At 49.0% G+C, this 16,871-nt stretch overlaps 1 pseudogene; it reads right to left on the bottom strand.

Moving 5' to 3' along the window:
* Nucleotides 1–13,396: 13,396 nt before the first annotated feature.
* Nucleotides 13,397–15,777, bottom strand: LOC144577224 (RWD domain-containing protein 1 pseudogene; annotated as a pseudogene).
* Between the last annotated feature and the right edge of the window lie 1,094 nt (nucleotides 15,778–16,871).

Here is a 16,871-nt window from a genome sequence, read left to right as displayed (position 1 = left end):
CCTTCCTCAACTATTTTAGGCCAACTCCCTGGAGTCTAGCACCCTGGAAGGGCAAAGGCTTGGTATCAGACTGACCTGCGTTTGAATCACAAGTCCATCACTTTCTAGCTGTGTGACCCCGGGCAAGTGATTTAACCTCTCTGAGCCACAGTTGCATTTTCTATAAAATAAGGAACACAGTCCTCATCACCTCACTCCTAGGGACAGTCCAGGGAGAAAGTGAGATGTGGTAAAGCATCCAGCACAATGGCTAGCTAGTACACAAGGGTCTCACTGGCTACGCCAACCCAACCCCAGCACCTTCCAAGGGCCTGGGCTTCACACAACTCAGCTCTTCAGACAATAAATGAGTGGATTGGGCCGGGCACGGTGGCTGATGCTTGTAATTCCAGCACTTTGTGGGGCTGAGGCAGGTGGATCACTTGAGGTCAGGAGTTTGAGACCAGCCTGGCCAAGATGGCAAAACCCTATACTACTAAAAATATAAAAATTAGCCAGGTGTGGTGGTACATGCCTGTAGTCCAGCTACTCAGGAGGCTGAAGCAGGAGAATTGCTTGAACCTGAGAGGCAGAGGTTGTAGTAAGCCAAGATCATGCCAGCACATTCTATCCTGGGGAACAGAGTGAGATTCTGTCTCAAAAGAAAGGAAGGAAGGAAGGAAGGAAGGGAGGGAGGGAGGGAGGGAGGGAGGGAGGGAGAGAGAACGGGAAGGAGTGAATAGGATTCTAGGCTCGTTTGGTTCCTTCCTGGCTCTTACTTGAGTGAGAGTAACAGAGTGGGCTAACAGCACCAGGGGCAAGGATCTGAAACCCCAGCCCGCTGAGCACCCCTCCCAGCCTGTGTGACCCCAGGGAACCCGCCTTCCCTCTCTTTGCCTTGGTGGTGTCATCTGTAGATGAGACCACTCAATTGTGAAACCCAAGTTCTCTCCAGCTCCACGATTTGAAAATAGCTACTAATAAAATCAATAAACATGTCTGATTTTTGACCATGAAAACAAATTGAATAAACACATCCTGACTGGTCTGGTGGCTGGGACTCCTGTGAGGATGTGGACTTGGTAGGGTGGGTTCTGGACCCTCCTCCATCCCTGCTCTTGGTGAATGCTGAAAACTAGGACACAGTCCCTCCAACCCCAGGTCACCCTTTTGTGTTCCCATCTCCACCATGGAATTCCTAAGCCCTTGACTTCTAAACTGTGCTGTTACGGTGTCTGTGTTTTTCCTCCTTCTCATCCAAGAGCTGCTTCCTGCTGAGCCGGACATGTCGAGCCACATGCGGTAGAGCAGTGAAAGGTTCCAGAATCTGTAGGTGGTCCCTCTCCAGTGGGCTCGTAATCACCCTCCGGATTCTGAAGCCTCATTATGTGAAATCCAAGCTGGAAGCCCCATCCAGGGTTTGCCTTTCCCATCTCAGCTGTCAGCGGGTGCTTGAGTTGTTTAGAAGTGTTTGGAGGGAGATGGAGGACTGAGGCTCAGGAAGTCGCTTGCAAGCTGCCCCCCATCTTCTCCTTGTTAATGTTGGACCTGGTGGAGTCTCCTCTGAGAGCTGTGGTCTCATCCTCTGGTGTCCCTGCTGTGAGCCTGCCAGCCTCACTCGGCTCAGAGGTGGAACATTGGACTTGGGCCTAACCCTCTTACTAGGGTGGAGGCTTCGGGGCAAAAGGTGTGGCTCTCGGAGAACGACTTTTTTCCTATTTGTTCGCAGCATCAGAATTAAACTTGAAAAGAATCTAGACATCTTGCACTGTTCCTTCCTTAGTGCCTTCCATAAAGAGGTACTGAACACCTCCTACAACCCAGGGGCAGGTACTAGGGGAGCGTCAGAGAATGACCACATACTAATCCTGCCCATAAGAAATGAACAACATAGGTTGTAGGGAGCCATCTCTATTTATTCTTTCTTTTTTTTTTTTTTTTTTGAGACAGAGTCTCATTCTGATACCCAGGCTGGAGTGCAGAGGCAAGATCTTGGCTCACTGCAAACTCCACCTCCTGAGTTTAAGCAATTCTTGTGGCTCAGCCTCTTGAGCAGCTGGGACTACAGGCACGCACCACTGTGCCCAGCTAATTTTTTTTTTTTTTTTTTTTTTGAGATGAAATTTCGCTCTTGTTGCCCAAGCTGGAGTACAATGGCGCAATCTTGGCTCACCGCAACCTCTGCCTCCCAGGTTCAAGCGATTCTTTTGCCTCAGCCTCCCAAGAAGCTGGGATTACAGGCACGCGCCACCATGCCCAGCTAATATTTTATATTTTTAGTAGAGATGGGGTTTCTCCATGTTGGTCAGGCTAATATTGAACTCCTGACCTCAGGTGATCTGCCCGCCTCGGCCACCCAAAGTGTTGGGATTACAGGCATAAGCCACTGCGCTCAGCCAATTTTTGTATTTTCAGTGGAGATGGGGTTTTATCATGTTGGCAAGGCTGGCTCAAACTTCTGACCTCAAGTGATCAGCCCACCCTGGTCTCCCAAAGTACTTGGATTACAGGGGTGAACCACCATGTCCAGTCTCCATTTATCCTATTTTTTTTTCCTGGATATGCAGTCTTGCTCTGTTACCCAGGCTGGAGTGCTCACTGCAACCTCCACCTCCTGGGTTCAAGTGATTCTCCTGCCTCAGCCTCCTGAGTAGCTAGGACTACAAACATGTGCTACTACGCCCAGCTGATTTTTTGTATTTTTAGTAGAGACAGGGTTTCACCATGTTAGCCAGGATGGTCTTGATCTCCTGACCTCATGATCCGCCCGCCTCAGCCTCCCAAAGTGCTGGGATTACAGGCGTGAGCCACTGTGTCTGGCAGTGAAGTCCCTTTTATTCCTTCCTTCATAAAGCAATGAATAAGACAAAGTCCCTGCCATCATGGAATGGGGAGAAGAAAATAAGCAATAAATAGGACAAGCAGGGCATGGCAGCTCATGGGAGGCCAAGGTGAGAGGATCACTGAGAGCAGGAGTTTGAGACCAGCCTTGATAACATTGTTGTCAGGCCTCGTCTCTACAAAAAATACAAAAATCAGCCAGGTGTGGTGGTGAAGATCAGCAGTACTGGCTACTTGGGAAGCTGAGGCAGGAGGATTGCTTGAGCCTGGGACGTTGAGGCTGCACTGGGCTGTGATTACACCATTGCATTCTAGCCTGGGTGATGGAGCAAGACTCTGTATCAAAAGAAAAGCAATAACCAAATAATAAAACTGACTTGGAGAAAAATAAAGGAAGTGGAAAACAGGTATCAGTAGGATAGCAATTTAAACAGGATGTCAGGGCCAGGCTTGGTGAGTCACGTCGGTAATCCTACGACTTTGGGAGGCTAAGGTGAGAGGATTCGAGTTCAGGAGTTCGAGATCAGCCTGGGCAACATAGTGAGACCCCATCTCTATATAAAACTATGAATCAAAACAAGATGTCAGGAAGTTCTCACTGATAAGATGACAATTGATCAACAACCTGAAGGAGATGAAAGTGGCAGCCATGTGGATGTATGGGGAAGAGCTGTCTTCTGGACAGAAGAAACAGGGAGTGCAAAGGCCCTGGCATGGTTGCAAGCTTGGTGTGTTCAAGGACCAGCAAAGTGGAAAGCACGGCTGGGAGACAGAAGAGTGGATCTCCATGGAAACTGGCTCCAGAAGGATGTGTAAAGCTGGTCCTCTTTTTGCCAGGGTAAGTTTCATTGTGTAATCAGAAATAGCTTGATTGGGCTGGTTAGCAGGAAGCACTTTCAATGCTAGCATTAGCAGCTGGCCGAGTGCCTGGGGGGCCTGGTGCACCTGGGGGCAGTGATTGGCTGGGCCAGTTGTCTGAGAGCCTAATTCCAACTGCAGGGATTCTCCAGGAGTTCCTGCCTGGGACTCAGTTTGCTGCTGTCTTTGGAGCATAGCAGGGTATGGCACAGTGTCACCCATGCTGCAGCAGCAGGCATCTGGCACTAATGCTGTTACTCCCCGCACTGGACACTAACCTGATGCTTATCCTCAGTAAGGTGACAGGACAGTGTGCGGAGAAAGCATTTGGCAATTTAACAGGACCCTGCTTCCCAATCCCCAACATTTCCTTTTGCCCCTGGCCTGGGAAGTTATTCCTTCCCTCATTCGACCAGCCAAAGGATCCTTGCTTGCCGCTCAAGGGAAGTGAATACTCACCAAAGCTCCAAGAACAAAGTAATTTTGTCTTTGGAGTCCCCAAAGCTCGGGGGATATCTATGGGGCCGAGAGATGAGGATGAGTGAGGATGGGGCTCTCAGCCTCCAGTGGAGAAACAAGATTATAATTGGAAGGTAGGAGAGGAGGCAGAGGAAAATAAAGACTGCAGATGGCGGGGTCCCTTTGGAAGGTCACTGTGGATGCTGGGGCCCTTTCAGGTCAAGTGTGCAGGCAGAAGGGGTCACTGTGGGTGTCCAGGCTGATGGGGTCCCAGAGAGCCTTCCCCAGCTCTGGATCCTGATTCATGCTGGCTCTGCCTTATGGTCCTGTGTGTTGAAGAATGGACTGGATGTGGACTCTGCATCCTGGGAACCCAGAGGCCAGACCATGGGCTTCGGGGAGGATAACAATGTCAAACCCCCGTATTAAAAGAAGCAAATATTTATTAGATGTAGCATTCGTTCTACAGAACTTTGCTTATACTACCTCATTCAGTCCTCACAACAACCTGGTACAGAAGGCGCTATTTTTCTCCCCATTTTACAGATGAGAAAATTACAGCCGTTATGAGGATAAATAACTTAGCTAAGGTCCCAGGACCAGCAAGAAGCATGGCTGGGATTTGAACCCAGACAGCCTGGTTCCAGACTCTAGTCTCTTAACAGATTCATAACATCCACGCCCAACCCCCTTACTTCTCCATACACCTCCTCAGACTTTACATACAATCCCAGGGAAAACAATGAAGAGAAATCCCAAATTGACTAAAATTACATTTCTACCACTTTATAGAATGGGGCTTACCAGTGGCATTCAGTTTACTTAGAGGCAAACGAAGAGTGTGTGGACTAAGATTCATTCCCATTATGATAACCACCCAGAACCTGAGTGCCGCTCCTGCTATTGCTGCTGCTCCTCCTGGAGTCCCCACCCTTAAGTCACCTTCCGTGGAGCAGGTCAGGAAATTGAGCCACTGCGCCTAGGGTAAGAACAAAGGTACACCCACTACCCGGAATATGGCTTTCCCTTCCCTGCTCAGGGGTTTCCAGTTCTTGGGCTGAGCCATTCTAAGTGGATGAGGTTGGGGCACTTCTCATTGGCTCCAGCGGAAGGCTTCCTGGGATTGACTGGAGGCATCTGTCACCCCACTCATTCAGCCTATTATGCCCGTGGCTCTACCCTCATCTGGAAAGAATGAAGGCAGAAAAGCACTATGGTCCCCTAATGCAAACCATTTGTGGAGTCAAAAGGCAAATGGATGGGATTCACAGGGACATTCCAGCTTTTCTTTCAAGAGCCAGTGGTCAGTGTGGAGCGAGCAGGGCATTTTTGCAGAAAGGGGACATTCCTGGTCAGACAGGACTCATTCTCCCATAACATCCCTGGACCTCTTTGGGAAGCTGGGTCTGATCCCCTCTCGGTTCTCTGCAGATGGACTATGTCTGTGTGCCAGAGGTCAGTGTTTTAGAAATTCGAAGCCCAAGATACAATAATAGATTCAATATACCAAAGAATATTGAAAGGACACTTCACAGCTATCATCCTGTTTCAGCAGATTGTCAGCTCCTTGAGGTCAGAGGTGTTTATAATTGGTTTGGTCTCCACAATCTAGCACAATGCTAGGCACCTATGTACAATTTTATCTCAACTTCCTTTCCAGTCTCTCTTTTCACTGCATGTCTCCTGACTGCCATCCTGCCACATTAATCCTCTTTCTGCCCCATGTAGGCTGCCAAGCACTCTCGTGCCACAGGACACTTGCACATGCTATGTCCAGTTAACCCCCATCATGTCTGAGCTCTTAGCTCAATTATCAAGTGCACAAGGAAGTCAGCCTCCCAGACTAGGTCAGCTTCCCGGTTACAGATTCTCATGACTTTTTGTAACCCTCTCTGCTGCATCTGTGACAGTCGTTATTTTACACTTTTTCACATGAATCTTTGCTTAGTATCTGTCTCCCTCTCCACACAGTCAACTCCATGAGGACAGGAACTGTGTGGCCATCTCCCCCACTGCCTTGCCCAGTCCCCAGCACCTCCGAAGTGTGAAATGGCTACATCAGCATTTGTTGAGCACCCGATACTCTGTACCAAATGCTGAACAACTCTCAAAAATAGATACTAGCCTGCTTTTACAGATAAGTAAACTGAGGCCCAGAGAAGAAAGGAGATGTGCTCCAAGTCACACAGTGGTAAGGGCTGGAGGCAGACTGAGCCCAGCCCTTCTGACTCACACCCCGGGATCCTTTCCATCTGTGTTGCCACTGACATGTCTACTAGTTGGTTGCAGGATTAACCTGGTTATTTGGGATGGACGGCGTCAGCTTTGCATGTAAATTTATAGACAGAGGAGTTATTCCAATGTGAATTAGCAGAGCCCTTGCCCAAGAAAGAAGGCTGCCTGAGTTCAGCTCCAGGCCAGCCCCTTACTGTTTAGCTGGAGGCAAAAGCTCTCCACCCAGACAGTGAGCTGTGCTGATCCTCTAGTACCTTCCAGCCCTTCTGGGCCATGAACTCTGAGGGTGATGAGGCAGGCATTTCCTGGGCCCCCCAGTTATGTGACTCTCAGTTATGCGATTTCTAGAGGAGGCCACAGACACACCAACTGCACTTTGGGAAATCGCCCCAGGTCCCGGTTCACAGAATTGCCAGGAAAATTGCCAGGAAATTGACAGCGCTGAGTCCACATGAAAAGCATTCTTGGAAAATGTCTCTCCGCCCGCCCTCCTTCTGCAGCTGGAGAACTTTTTGCTGTGAATTGTTGCAGCAACTTCTGGGATCAGTTTGAGAGGAGGGAGCTGGGTCTCATTTCTTTATTGCTCCAATGTGTGCAGAATCAACTCAATCCTCCAGTAATTTCCCTTCTCTGCACCTCCCAGTGGAATGAAGATGCTCAGAGGGGTGGAAGCAGCAGACAAAGGGCGTTGGGTTCCCTGGACTCTCCTGCAAAGCTCCCCTGCCACGTTACAGGCCCCCTAACAAGTATAGAGGGCGGGGTGGGGGTGGTGCGGGGGGAGGGGGGAAGGGACTGTGGGGTCTGGGGAATAAATGTCCCCCCTCCACTGAGTTACCAGGCAGAAGACAAAGGGGCAGTTCCTCCATGTCTCCGGCACATCCCAGAAGTGATGGCCAAGGTCATTAACTGACACAAATGCAGCCGTGGTGGTGGGTCTGGACAGGAGGAAGTGGAAAATGGCAAAGTAAGCTGAGGACTTTCACTGGGACATGAAGATACACTGTACTTAAGCATTTGCTCTCAAGTGGAGGTTTTTTTTTTTTGAGACAGAGTTTTCGCTCTTGTTGCCCAGGCAGGAGTGCAATGGCGCTATCTCGGCTCACCAAATCCTCCACCTCCCGGGTTCAAACAATTCTCCTGCCTCGGTCTCCCAAGTAGCTGGGATTATAGGTATGCATTACCATGCCTGGCTAATTTTGTATTTTTAGTAGAGATGGGGTTTCTCTATGTTCGTCAGGCTGGTCTCGAACGCTCAACCTCAGGTGATCCACCACCTCGGCCTCCCAAAGTGTTGGGATTACAGGCGTGAGCCACTGCGCCTGGCCTGTTTTTTTTTTTTTTTAAATAGAGACAGGGTCTTGCTATGTTGCCCAGCCTGGTCGTCTCAGCCTCTCAAAGTGCTGGGATTATAGGTGTGAGCCACCACGCCCAACTTCAAGTGGAGTTTTGTTCGCCCCCTCCAGGGAAGCAGGGAAGAGTACCTTATTACACTTCCAGGATTATATTTCCAAGAGTGCCAGTTCTGTAGAGCAGCGATATCCTGTAGACCTTTTTTCTTTTTTGAGAGAGTCTCACTCTGTCGCCTAGGCTGGAGTACAGTGGCATGACCATAGCTCATTACAACCTCTGCCTCCTGGGTTCCAGCGAGCACATCTGGCTAATTTTTGTACTTTTAATAGAGACAGGGTTTCGCCATGTTGGCCAGGCTGGTCTCAAACTCCTGACCTCAAGTTATCTTCCTGCCTCAGACTCCTGAAGTGCTGGGATTACAGACATGAGGCACTGCGCCCCACCTCCCGTAGACCTTTCCGCATGGGATGGAAATGTTCTATCTCTGAATAGCCACCAGCCACATGTGGCCATGGAGTACTTGAAATGCGATCGTGAAACTGAGGAACTGAATCTTTTAAGTTAAATAGCCACTTGCGGTTAATGGCATCTTATTGGATGCTGAGTTTGGCTACTCAAACTGTGGTCTGATGACCAGCAGCATCAGCTGAGAGTTCATTAGAACTAAGCCCTACCCTAGGACTATTGAATCAGACTCATTTTACTTTTTTTTTTTTTTTAAAGACGGGGTTTCACTATGTTGGTCAGGCTGGTCTTGAACTCCCGACCTCAGGTGATCCACCCGCCTTGGCCTCCAAAGTGCTTGGATTACAGGCATGAGCCACCACACTCAGCCAAATCAGACTCATTTTAACAAGATCCCCAGGTGCTTCATGGGTACATTAACCCTTGAGAAGAGTTTCTCTGGAGCGCAGCCAGGAACAAAGGAGCAGGAGGTAAAAAATCCTAAGAAGAAGAAGAAAGGCTGGTGGACAAGGAGAACAGCTATCACAGATTCTCTGTACCTTTCTCATAGAATTCCCTCCACACTCATTTAGAGTATACTGATGCTTACTTTGGACGCAATTCCAACGTCTTTGGCTGTGGTGTGTTATTTTCCAGCCTGCAGTAGATTAGAAGCAGCAGTGTAGAAGCCGCTAGAGGCACAATTACAGCATCTTTACCACCACTGCAAAGTGCTACATGAATGTAAAAATGCCGAATGCCTGTGCCATTTTGGAAGGCAAGGTCTGGACTATCTCTCCAAGACCATATTCGAATTTCTTTACTGGCATTCTGCAAGCCAGGGCAGCGTTCCAGAATTTCATTTTTAAGTACACGTTAGTGTCTGGTACAGATAATAAAACACATGCTGCATGCCGATGAAATTTAATGTTCAAGCTAAATAATAAAATGTTTTATTTATGGGCAAATTTTACATCTCCCCATAGGGAGATAAGGTAATGTGCGAGCCCTTCCCACTTCTCCTAGGTCTGATGCGAAGTCAGCTTGCCTCCCCTTGTTACCAAAAGGGAAAGACGGGTTCGCGGGGGCCAGGGTGAGGGGTAAGGTAAGGAATACAGGGAGAAGCCGGGCGTGGTGGCTCACGCCTGTAATCCAAGTACTTTGGAGGCCAAGGCAGGAGTTCAAGACCAGCCTGACTAACATGGTGAAACCCCGTCTTTAAAAAAAAGAAAGAAAGAAAAGGAATACAGGGAGAGAAGGCTCTCTATACTTATTAGCCACTGCTCTAATAAGTGTAGTGCATATTAATACAATGTGTCTGAATGACATTCACTGGGTTTTTGGTGTACGGACAGCAGAGGAAGAAGTTAAATAGGGCTGCCTTTCTGACCACTGCCAAGTCTCAGTTGTTAAGTTAGGCAGGATTGATGGAGAGGGCTGTGTTTAAGAACTATTTTTTTTTAACTCTAAAGAGACCACAGATGATTATGATTATCTAGGAAGGATTCCCAGCCCTTACAGACCTTGTCCTTAACAGCTTGCTCTTTCATTTCTGGAGTCAATCAGCAAATGTTGATTAAGCTCTTACTCTGTGCCAGGCATTAGAGTATGAAGCAAATCAGAGGCCTTATTCTCAAGGAGCTTGCATTCCAAGCACGTGTTACGGGGCATAAATACATGCACAAGTAATTTCGGGAAGTGAGAAGGGCTGTACAGAAGATAAAACTGGTAGAGAGGTCTGGTAGTGGTCAGAGAGGGCTTCTTAGAAAGTCACATTTGGGTTGAGTCCCGAGAGTTGGTGAGAAGGAGGCAGCCCCTGAAGGTCTAGAGGGAGGGCATTCTGAAGAGAAGGATCAGCAAGGGGCTGACAGCATGTGCCAGCACATTGCAGGAAAGTCGGGGAGTGGAGTGAGACAGTGTGGGGGTCTGGAGGAGGGGTAGACCATGCAGGGCCATGGTAAAGTGGTGGGATTTTTTCCTAAGCAAAGCGGGAAACCACTGGAAGGTTGTCTCAAGCAGAGCAGTGATATTGTCAAAGCCCACCCTGGCTGAACTGTGGCAGTTTGAGGAAGAAGCTGTTGTATTCCAGGTGACAGACGATGGTGGCTTGGCTAGGGGCAGTCGCGGAGGTATAAGAAGAGGATGGATTTAAGATAGATCCTGCAAAGGGGAGTCGATCAGTCTTTCTGATGAATTCGATGCTCCCTCAAGGGTTGAGCTCTTGTCTGAGCAAATGGGTAAATGGTGGCATCATTTGGAGGAGAAAACTAGTATTTCTTTTCTTTTCTTTTTGAGACAGAGTCTCACTCTGTCACCCAGGCTGGAGTGCAATGGCATGATCTCAGCTTACTGCAACCTCTGCTTCCTGTATTCAAGTAATTCTCCTGCCTCAGCCTCCCAAGTAGCTGAGATTACAGACGTGCACCACCACACCCAGCTAATTTTTCTATTATTAGTAGAGACAGGGTTTCACCATGTTGGCCAGGCTGGTCCTGAACCCCTGACCTCAGATGGTCTGCCTGCCTCAGCCTCCCAAAGTGTTGGAATTACAGGCATGGGCCACGGTGCCCGGTGGGTTGGAGATTATTTTAATGTGATGGTCATCAGCACATAGAAAGTGTTGAAGCTATAGGACTGAGAACAGAGAGCACTTAGGGAGGATTAAAATAGAAGACTGAGCCCTGAACATACTACCCTTTAGAGGACTGATGGAGGAGGAGGAGCCAGCAGAGGAGACCAGGAAAAATGTCCACAGAGCAAGGAGGACAAGCTAGCAGAATTGGTCACCATGTCAAATGCTGCTGGGAATTTGAGTAAGATGAAGAGAGAAATGATCTGTAGCTCTGGGCTGGTATAGGTCACCGGTGACCCCGAGAAGGGCCTTTTAGAGTCAGCGTGGATATAGGAGCCCCATCAGAGTAGACAGAGGTATATACTTATATACCAAGGACACCAAGCAATGAGTAACATCAATTGGCTCCAGGAGGGAAACCAGGTGTCTGGGAAGAGGAGAGGAGATAAGCTTACTTTTCATCACGGATCCTTTTGTGCTGCTTTTCTGCCACGTTACAAGCACCTGTTCCAAATGCCACAGTGGGGTGAGGAAGGAATCGGCAGTAAAACAGAAGTGAAACTAAATTTCGACAACTCCTGGGAGATGTGCTGGGAAAAGGAAAAGAGAAACGGGTTGATGTGGGGCCACAGAACGGTTTCTTTTATTTATTCATTTTTTCGAGACAGAGTCTCGCACTGTCGCCCAGGCTGTAGTGCAGTGGTGCGATCTCAGCTCACTGCAATCTCCACCTCCTGGGTTCAAGCAAATCTCCCGCATCAGCCTCCCGAGTAGCTGAGACTACAGGCATGCGCCACCATGCCCAGCTAATTTTTTGGGTATTTTTAGTAGAGACGGGGTTTCACCATGTTGGCCAGGCTGGTCTCAATCTCCTGACCTCGTGATCTGCCGGCCTCGGCCTCCCAAAGTGCTGGGATTACAGGTGTGAGCCACTGCGCCCGGCTGGAAAGGTTTCTTAAAAGGATGTTTATACATGGATGAGAGTGGTCCTGCAGAGAAAGGGGGATGGACAGCGTGGGAAGGAAAGGTGATGACTGCAGAAGGAAGAGCCAGGTGGGGCTGACCTGAGATAGGAGTGAGGACAGACATTTCATCTCATGTGGCAGGAAGGAAGGTGGGGCTGTAGGTTTAGATACAGTGCCATGGTGGAGTAGGTATGGGAGATACTGAGGTCATTAGTTAGGGGTGGCTATATTAGGGCAAAGAGAAGGTACTGAAGTTTCAAGAAGAGAATGGAGGCCGGCCAGGCGTGGTGGCTCATGCTTGTAATCCTAGCACTTTGGGAGGCCGAGGTGGGCGGATCACCTGAGGTCAGGAGTTCAAGACCAGCCTGGCCATCATGGTGAAACCCCATCTTAAAAAAAAAAAAGAAAAGAAAAAAGAGAGAATGGAGGCCTGGCTTGGCTGCCACCCACTCTCCTGGTACAGCCACAATCTCAGCTGCTGCAGGATGCCTGGGTATCTGGGTGATCCATGGACAGCAATGAGGGCCACAATGTCAGGTTACAGCAAGGAGCAGCGCAGCGAGCTGAGGCTCGGGAGTCCATCTACCCTGCCTTCTTCACAGGCAGGTGTCTCTCAGCTACCCCTGCACAGCTCCAGTCCTGCTCACCTCCTCTCACCAGCGGTACATCCATGCTGTAAGGATGTCAAGGGGATGAGTGACGAGGAGTCTTAGAGTGTCATTAACTGGCTTCATTGCACCTGGATTCAACTCTGCTAACAACTAGCTTTCCAAAATACAAATGGACTCTCGTCACAACACACTCTCCTTCAGGACTGCTTCATTTGATGAGGTCCTGCTAAATATTATCAGAAAATCCACCCTGGCCAGGTGTAATAGCTTACGCCTGTAATCCCAACACTTTGGAAGGCCAAGGTAGGAGGATCACTCAAGCCTAGGAGTTTGAGATCAGCCTAGACAATGGGGTGAGATACTGCAATCTACAAAAAAAAAAAAAGATTTTTAAAAAATTAGCTGGCCACTGGTCTGTTCATCTCTACAGACTTGGTTGAGCTTTGTTCTGATTTTTTCAACCACTTCATTTTAGTTGTCCCTCACAGTGGTAGCCCTTCTTGGGGTCCCTCAGGGCTGCCCCATGCTCTAAGTATCCATGGCAATCCTTGGCTCCTCAGTACCCCAAAATCAAAACAGCTCAGTACCAATATCCCATTGTCCCCGCTTCATCATCACCAACCCAATGTCAGTATCCAAGGCCAACACCTGAAATTCACACATGCCCTTCTCCCATCACCAATGGTTCTCCCCACACCTATCGGGTCTGCTGCTACCAGCTGCTCTTCTGAATTCCTGGTAGTCCCAGCTCTGTCCCATCTTGCATCTCCATGCTATCACTCCCTGTTGGTCCCTCACCACCAAGAAGCATCCAAGGAGCCAAAGGACCACAGCTGAAGGTCCTCTCAGCCGAAGAAGAATCAAGGCAGGCCTCCAAATACAGAGGAACCCAACTAGAAGGGAAGTATTTCCACTTTTTCCTTCCCAGAGACGCCCCGCCTGCAACTATCACACTTCAAATTTATGACCTTAAATCTCTACTAGGCACTCAACACTGTCAAACGAACCTGAAACTGCCCTAGGAAATCTACTTACCATTCCCTAGAATGATCATTGCATACATTCTTTATTCTTCTTCAATTTGAAATTTTAAGGTCAGTTTATTAAGTTCAACAATGAAAGCTATCAGAAGAATATTCTCAGCTGGGCATGGTGGCGCATACCTGTGAAGTGGAGGCTGTGATGAACTATAATCGCACCACTGCACTCCAGACTGGGTGACAGAGCGAGATCCTGTCTCAAAAAAAAAAAAAAGAAAGAAAGAAAGAAAAGAAAAAAGAAAAAGAAAAGAAAATTCTCCTGAAAATTATTTCTTCTTGGAGAAAAAGAAAGGAAAATCAAAACCCTCTGAGCATAGCCATGATGCCGTGGCAGCTGAGACTCTGCAGTTGGGGACAGTCCTCTGGTCAGTGGAGTCACTTTCTGGGTCAGCAGGATTGGAGTCTGAATCACCTCCTCATCCCCCAGCCCCAGGTCATCCATTTCCTGGAACAAAGACTCAATTAACTCCACATTGTTTCCAGCATCCTCCGAGAACTGGATATCAAATGTGTCGAGATTTGGATCTGTTTCAAGTAGCTGTTTCCCACTTAATTTATTTTTTCCTGCTTGATCTTTTTCTATCCATTTCTTTTTAATTTCCAAGACTTCTGCATTAAACTTGGCCTTCCAGTTTAAGAACTTCTCAATAATAACAGGAATATTATGAAATAATTGCCTTCCAGTTTATTTTGATTTTTTTTTTGTTTCTTTTTTTCTTCTCTTCTAGATTTTATCTGATCTATTTCATTTAATTTTTCTTGCATGGCTGTCACTAAAGATTATCACCATACCAATATTTTCTTTGGTTTGTAATGCTAAGAATTTTTAAATGTCTGAGACATTATCTTCTAGATTTTCTGAGAATACTTCATAAAGACAAGCTTTATCTGGGTATTTCTCCCTGTCTGTCAACTTAAGGGTAGTCTGGACAGTTTCATCATTTCCTCCAGCCTCAGATGTCACAGTAATGGTGAAGCTGGCTGGATTTTCTTTTTTTCCTTTCTTCTTTCTCCTCCTCCTCCTGTTCTCCTTCTCTTCCTCCTCCTCCTCTTCTTCTTCTTCCTCTTTCTTCCCCTCCCCCTCCCCCTCTCCCTTCTCCCCCTCCCCCTCTCCCTTCTCCTCCTCCTCCTCCTCCTCCTCCACCTCCTCTTCTTCTTCCTCTCCTTCCTTCTTCTTCTTTGGAGATGAACTCTCACTCTGTTGACCAGCCTGGAGTGCACTGGCACAATCACGGCTTACTGCAGCCTCCACTTCTTGGGTTGCAAGCCATCCTCCCACCTCAGCTTCCTGAGTAGCTGAGACTACAGGTGCCCCGGTTTGGACAGGTGGCAGCAGTGGCACCAAGGAGCTCCCACCAGCTCCATGGAGTGGGCAACTGTTGCCCTCCACAGCACTATACCTAGCACATAGCAGGCCTTCAGCTGAGTGTAGGCTGGGTGTGGTGGCTCATGCCTGTAATCCCAATGCATTGGAAGGCCAGGGTGAGAGGGTCACTTGAGCTCAGGAGTTCAGGACCAGCCTGAGCAACATAGCAAGACCTTGTCTCTAAGAAATTTTTTTAAAAAACGAGTGTATTGAATGAATAAACAGTATCTTTGCTAACAGGAGAGATGCCAAAAAGCTGGACACAATTTTTTGCAATGAGCATATATTACTCTTATAATCAGAACAATCAGAAGAAAACAGATTTTTTTTTAATGGAATCTCATTCTGTTGCCCAGGTTTGAAGTCAGCGGCTTGGCTCACTTCAGCTTCTGCCTGCTGGATTTGAACAATCCTCCCACCTCAGCCTCTCGAGTAGCTGGAATTACAGGTGTGCACCACCACGCTCAGCTAATTTTTGTATTTTTAGTAGAGATGGGGTTTCACCATATTGGCCAGGCTGGTCTCAAATTCCTGACCTCAGGTGATCCGCCCGCCTGGGCCTCCCAAAGTGCTGCAATTACAGGCGCGAGCCACCACGCCCGGACAAGAAAACAGATTATTATTATTTCTTTTTTCCAAGACAAAGTCTTACTCTGTCACCCAGGTTGGAATGCAGTGGCTTGATCTCCGCTCACTGCAAACTCTGCCTCCCTGGTTCAAGCAATTCTCCTGCCCCAGCCTCCCGAATAGCTGGGATTACAGGCGCCGGCCACTGTGCCTGGCTAATTTTGGTATTTTTAGTAGAGACAGGGTTTTGCCATGTTGGCCAGGCTGGTCTCAAACTCCTGACCTCAGGTGATCCACCTGCCTCAGCCTCCCAGAGTGCTGGGATTACAGGCGTGAGCTCAGCCAAGAAAACAGATTTGTAAAGTGGTGGTGGCCCTCGGAGTTCTGCCTCAGTCCTCTGTTTTCTCATTTAAATGGCCTCCCTGCACTCAGCCCTTCATACCTCTGGTTCCACTGTCACCTGGCTGCTGTCAGCTCCCCCAAAACTCATCTCCCCTGCTCCCCTTCAGGCCAGGTAGCCAGCTGCCTGCAGGGCCTCTCCTCCTGAGAAGTCCTGTGGCAAACACCTGTCATCTGCAGGCCTCTGCCCCGCCCTGCTCCACTTCCTCTTCCCCACCCCACTGACCAGCCCCACCATCTTCCCTGTGCTCCAGCCAGCATCTTGGAGGCCTCCTGGACACCCCTGGCCCATATCCAACCCACCACGAGCCCTGGCCTTTCACCTCACACCATCCCGCCTCTCACCCCTGCTGCTGTTGCCACGCCCACCTGTGGTCCTCCGGTTTCTCCTGTGGCAGCTGCCCTGCCTCTATTCCTGTCTCAGCCAACCCATCCTCCATACTTCAGCCAGAGTGACCGTCCTCCAGCGTAAACAGGGTCACCCAACACTCCTTCTTAAATAGCTCTAGCCTCATAGTCTGCAGGATAAAGTCCAAATTCCACTGCATGGGCATTCAGCATTCTCCACCTACCTCTCTATTTTCCACTCTCCAGGTCCTCCCGTGCAGGCCCTGTGTCTTGCTGTGACTTCTGCCTGGAACACCCTCTCCCTCTTCCCCTGGAAAACCACCCATTCTTCAAGGTTCCGTTCTGTGACATCTTCCCCAACCCATCCAAATGGAGGTGTGGTTCTCTCCTCCACTTTGCTGTACCACTGTGCATCCCTTCCCCACCCCTGACTGTGTGCCCTCAAGGGCAGGGCCCTGTGCAGCCTCAGCATCCGCTGCTGGCCTGGCACCGAGCTGAGTGCTCGTTCCCTGAGACCCCACATAAGGTGCCCACGCCAGCCTTTCCAGTGGCTCTGAAAATGAGAGCACAGTGGGACCTGGGGGGGGTAGTCTTGGCCCTCATGGAGAAAGATGGAGTCCTCCTGGTTCTTGGCTGTGTCCCATTGCCCAGCACACGGTCGACAATAGTAGGGCCTCAGTAAACACTCACTGAGGGGACAGAGGAGTGCAGGCACGAATAAAATGAACCCTGGGGCTGGAAAGGGCCAGAGACCTTCTGGCCAGCCTGCATCACTGACTACGCCCCAACATTTCACAAAGGAAGAATCAAAGTTCCCCAAGCGCAGCGACTTGCCCA

The sequence above is a fragment of the Callithrix jacchus genome, chromosome 8, assembly GCF_049354715.1.
Source record: "Callithrix jacchus isolate 240 chromosome 8, calJac240_pri, whole genome shotgun sequence".
Classification (NCBI taxonomy): domain Eukaryota; kingdom Metazoa; phylum Chordata; class Mammalia; order Primates; family Cebidae; genus Callithrix; species Callithrix jacchus.
Note: the sequence above shows the minus strand (reverse complement) of the source record. Positions and strands in the feature narration are given on the sequence as shown.